Source organism: Akebia trifoliata, chromosome 16 (assembly GCF_017979445.1).
Source record: "Akebia trifoliata isolate Shusen 1 chromosome 16, ASM1797944v1, whole genome shotgun sequence".
Lineage (NCBI taxonomy): Eukaryota > Viridiplantae > Streptophyta > Magnoliopsida > Ranunculales > Lardizabalaceae > Akebia > Akebia trifoliata.
The window spans coordinates 31,898,505-31,904,504 of NC_141390.1; the positions used below are offsets into that span (position 1 = coordinate 31,898,505).

At 35.9% G+C, this 6,000-nt stretch overlaps 1 pseudogene; it reads left to right on the forward strand.

Moving 5' to 3' along the window:
• Positions 1-3,567: 3,567 nt before the first annotated feature.
• On the forward strand, positions 3,568-5,293 carry LOC147383627 (putative beta-D-xylosidase 5; annotated as a pseudogene).
• Positions 5,294-6,000: the final 707 nt, after the last annotated feature.

The window sequence follows — 6,000 nt, forward strand, 5'->3', positions numbered from 1 at the left end:
GATTATTGTTTGATCGTCGGAGGATTTTTTATAAGAAGAATTGCTACTTGAAGAGTTAGAATGCAACATACAATGTAATTCATGAAGCAAGGTAAGAGTTTCTCCAAAAGACTGTTCATAGGTTTTGTTGGGTTGGTGACCCTATTGGCTTTTACGTGCTCTTTAACCCAACAGCGACAAATCCCAAATTGCGTTTAGTCAAAGACTGACGATTAAGGAAGTTTGGTCACCAACCATTTCCAAAGGGTGCTTTAGGAATTTGACAACCAACCCAACTGAGCTTAATAAGTCGCTAAGCCGAACCGTGGCTCAGCTTTCAATGACGTGGCAGTTGTATTTATAATTTTATATTACTAAAAATAGAGAGCTACTATTGTCACACCAACTTTTGCTAACGCCAACACATATGTGTGCATTTCTTTGGTGATGTACCTATGGTCGTGGTCCGATCCTTGAGAGATATGCTAAATTGACTCAAATGGTTTTCACAGACGTGGCAGTGTGGAGATATTCAAGGAAAATGTTGAAGGAAAATTAAAATTGACATCGATTCTCACATTGTTGATGTGGATGTATGTACGGAATCATAAATACTTTTCATCAAGATACGAGTTAAAAGTATCAATGGTTATATGTGCACCTCCACATCAGCAATGTAAGAATCCATGTCCATTTCAATGTAACTCCAGCACCGCTCTATTTTAAAATTATAGGATTTAAAAATACTGAACGGAATTAAAAAAGACACTCACTGATGTGGCAGTGTTCCCTACGCCTAGCTGATGAGGGAGGATTGTGAGACTGACACGTGCCCATTGCTTACATGGTTGGTGATGAGAGGTGGGGAGCAGCGTTGAGAAGGTGCCGAGGTTGGTGGCTTTTGCAAACACTCATACGGATTTCTTACCTCATTCAACAACCATATATGTCCTACTTCCAATATTTTGAAAATTTTAAATCATGCCAACGAGTAGCAGAGTTCGTGAGATGTTGGACTCCACAACTTCACACCTAATTCAAAATAGCTTAACCTACCACTTAATAGTAGAATTCATTTTTTTTTTTCTGTGGAATTAATTTTCCGTTGAAAATAAATCCTGGAAGTGATATAGACCCTGAAGAAAATATGGGGTGTAGGTCCTTTGTAGCTCGTTATCTGTGTAATTCTTTGTAGCTCTTGTTCTACAATTCATAAAACATCAATTTAAAAAAAAAAAATAACAACCCGATCCTCTTATACTCGTGATTTAGATCAGATTTGAAATAAAAACCTTTTTCCCTCTAATTAAGTGTTTGAAAATGGATGGTTAATAAACTCTTGAATTTAAACGAACTGATATAACCGTATTGATGATGTGTCACACCTCTCAACTGTTGAATATAATTATAGAGAGTTACAAGAAAATCAGACTACAAAGGATGTGCTCTCAACTTTCTGAGGGTGTGATTGGGTTGGTTCAATGTTAGGGCTAATCATCCTTTCAAGGCGCGTTTGGTTGCAAAGATATCTCTGAGTTTAATTTTATAGGATTTATGAGCTAATTTGATGTTTTGGTTCACAATTATTTAATGAATTTGGATTTTGTGTCCACTTCAAATGTTTAATTTTGGGTGTTTTTCAACATGAATCACAAGGATGATATACCATCATTTGACTAAACCAATACTTGATCTTAAATTAAGATTTGGAATGGATTTAATCATTTTTCTTTTAAACCTTTGGTCAGGTGGCACTACTAAATCTCCAGTGGGTTTTCCCCAAAACTCAAAATCTTTTTAGGACTTTTCAAAGTCTCAACGCACGGTTGAGACTCAATGACCATTGGGGCTTGAAAGAAAATGTAGACTGTTGAGAGATCAGATCCAGTCATCTAGGGATTAATACACTTATTCCTAGGGATACATTTTTTGGAAAATGCTAACGGCCTCAACTCATATGGGTTGAGACTCTCCATCACCGTGATCATTGGGATGTTTTCCAAGAAAAATATATCCCTAGGAAAATGTATGTTAATTGTTGGAAGTTAGGAGCTGATCTCTAGAAAATCTATGTTTTTCCTCAAATCATAATGGTCATGTTGATGGAGAGCCTCAAACCTCTAATGGGTTTAAATTTGCATGGTTGGGTTGGAGGTTATCTAATTACCGAGTCTTCAAGAATAGACTAAAGTCAAGGGTATGTTCTTAAAAACACGGGATGGGGTTCTCTGTTTTAGAAAAAAAAAAAAAAAAAAAAAAACCAAACCAAGGGAGGAGGAGGGGAAGAAGAAGAGCGAATTAGAATTTTGATTTTCCAACTCCGACAAAGCTACAATTATAGACCTATAAGTCTCCATCTCTTTCTTTTTCTTTTTCTTTCTCTCCCTCTTTTTTTTTTTTTCTCTCCTCTTATCTTTTTCTCACAAACTTCTCAACAAAACCAAGAGTTAGGAACAAAACAACGAATGCTTCAATTATCTGTTGGTATCATATCGGAATGTTGAAAAATTGATACATATCGGCCGATGCATTCAAATATAATACGATATTTTGAACCTTGATCCCAATTAAGGTTGTCAATGGGTGCCCATCTAACTGGAACCAAAATCGAAAATCTCGAATTCGGATCCTCATTTTCAATACCCGGTTAGATTCAAGTCTAAATGGAATCGAGCCGACTAAGAATCGGGACCAATAGCTTCTACCCTATAGGTATTTGGAATCGATTTGTTTGAGATACTCCTCCTGATCTAAGGAAAAATTAATTTTCAAACTCGGTATAAATCATAGACTTTTTTTCTTCTATTAGAAACTTACACAAATTACCAAAATACCCTCATCTTCAATCTTTTTTTCAAACACTAACGTACAAAAATTTGCCCTCATATTTAATATCAAGATTTTATCCCCTTCAACCATAAGAATAAGATAGGATTTTTGGGATGGGTTTAAAACCCGTGATCACTTATTACTAGCCACTAACTTGCTTGCTTTGAAAAATATCTTTAAAAACTTGAGCTCTTAAGAGACTTAAAGATGAAGGATTTTTGAAAGAAACATCGATGGTCACGGGAAAGATTACCCTAAAAGAGATTTAGGAGAATGGTTTTAGCTTTTTCCTTGGAAAAAATAATAATTAATGATATTATAGACGAGGGTCATTTTGGTCATTGTCTGTTAAGTCTCTCATGCAAGAAGGAAATGATAGGTGATTAGTTTTACAAACCCCCGGCGTCTCTCTAATTAGCATAAACCCTGAGGGGTACCTCAAAATTACCATAAGAATGGGTTTGCAGCTTTGCACGGAGCCCAAGATATGATGATTAGGCAATTATGAGGACCAACGCCATTATAGAATCCACTGCTCTCGAGTCTCGACTGATTGAGAGTTTAAATGAGGTACAAATTACAATACTCATCACATTTAGATAAAGATAAAATTAATTCGACTCTTAAGTCTTATTAATTACCTATTTTGATTCTTAATTTTTTCTATAAATACATTCTATACTTCACCAATTTTTTCAATCAAAACTTAGTCCATCTTTCTCTTTTCTTCTCGACCCATTGATTGATTCATCTTAAGAGATGGCAAAGTTTAGTTTTCTTCTTTTTATATATCTAGCTTTTTTCATTGTTTCCATTGGAGCTAAAGATACTCTTTTTTCTTCCCTCGCTATTACTTCCCAAAACAATTCTTCAAACTATACTCACCTCTGTGATCCAAAGAGGTTTGCTGATATGGGGTTGGACATGTTGTTATTCGTGTATTGCGACTCGTCCCTTTCGTTCGATGTTAGGGCCAAGGACTAAGTTGATCGAATGACATTATCTGAGAAGGTGCAACAACTTAGTGGTGTCTTCCTAAATATGAATAGTGGTCCGAGTCACTCCATGGTGTCTCTGATGTCGGTCCTGGCACCCATTTTGATGATCTTATTCCTGGTGCAACTAGCTTTCCAACAGTAATTCTTACTGCAGCATCCTTCAATGAGTCTCTATGGAAAAATATTGGCCAGGTTCACATTTATGCAATTTTGAGTTTATGTCACTAAGTTGAAATATATGTGTGTGTTTTATGTCACTAAGTTGATATATATGTGTATTGTAGGTTGTTTCGACAGAGGCAAGAGCAACGTACAACCTTGGTCGCGTATTGGAGTCCTAACATTAATGTAGTTTGGGACCCTAGATAGGGAAGAATCACAGAGACACCAGGTGAAGATCCATATGTCGTCGATAGGTATGCAGTTAACTATGTCAGAGGCTTGCAAGATGTTGAGGGTTACAAGAACGCAACAGACTTGAATTCTGGTTCTCTCAAGGTTTCTACTTGTTGTAAGCATTATGCTGGCTATGAGGTTGATAATTGGCTACAAGTTGATCGGTTCCACTTTGATGCAAGGGTATGTAAGCTTATATTTAATATAGTTCTGATTCTGATATACATATAATTGATTTGTAATTATATTTTTAAGGTTACTGAGCAAGATATGCTCGAGACATTCCTTTGCCCGTTCGAGATGTGTGTGAAAGATGGGGATGTTAGTAGTGTTATGTGCTCATATAACCGGGTCAATGGAATTCCTATTTGTGCTGATCCAAAGCTCTTGAAGGAAACAATCAGAGGAGATTTGGGTCTTCATGGGTATTTATATGTCCTTTATTACTCGAATCTTTCTGATTCTGATTATAATTTGCATAAAATTAACATAAATTTTTCTATCAGGTTATACTCACAATTTGTTTAATTTTATTCTAGATACATTGTATCCAATTGTGATTCAATCGAAGTGATGGTTGATGGCCACAAATGGCTTGGTGACACCAATGAGGATGCTGTTGCACAAGTCATCAAAGCAGGTAAGATCTTAATTAACCAAATCACGTCTTATCAAATCCATTTGTTTGTCTCCATTTTTGTTACTTAGAAATTTCTGTTTTATTAATTTCAGGCTTGGATTTAGACCGTGGTGTGTATTACACAAACTTTACCAACAATGCTGTAAAGCAAGGGAAAGTCAGAGAGGGAGCCATTGACAAGTCTCTTAGGTATCTCTACATTGTACTTATGAGGCTCGGATACTTCGACGGCAGCCCTTCTTTGATGTCTCTATAGAGGAATGACGTGTGCTCTGCTGAACACATTGAATTGGCAGCTAAGGCCGCTAGGGAAGGCATTATTCTGCTTAAAAACGATAACAACACATTGACTTCGAGTTCCATCACCCATAAGAACCTCACGGTTATAGGACCCCATGCCAATGCTACCAACGTCATGGTTGGAAACTATGCAGGTACACAACATCTCTAATGTTTCAAATCTAGTTTTGATAGTTTTTTATTTTTCAGTGAAAATTTTGTTTCCATTTAATTCCTATTTTACATCATAATATCCCAAATTATAGAATCAAAAAAATGTTGAGAAAGATTAATTAATTATTGAATTGTAACAGATAACTTTGAGTTCACCATAGAGCCGGCTAGAACATAAAGAAATGAAAACCCCTATTTATGGCATAAAACAAATAATACAATCCAACTTGACATACTTGTTCAATTGAAGCAGATGGTGCTGCAGGTATGCAATCTGTTTTCCCAAGTGTTTTGCAGGTCCAACCCCATACTATAACCTGTATTGTTCAAAAATATCAATAACAAATTATACAAAAATAACACTACCGAAGGCAGAAAAACAATCGTATAATGCCTTAGTATCTATCGATGTGTCCAAGTTCTTGATAAATACATTAGCATATCCACTTTTTCTAATACTAGAATCCTGATGCAAGAACATAATCCTGATAGGTTTGCCATAGAAGTGTGTAAAATTCAAAAGCTGCAAGGCCTTCATAGCTGCAACAAGCAATTTGGATGATTAGATTATCAGTTTATAGAAGAAGAAAAAAACACAAATGACATATTCAAGCCAATGTTGGCCATCAAATCATTAAAGGTTGAAATTATGTGCCACCGGATATTGCCATTATCATTGTTCTCACAAATGAAGTTATTAATCAA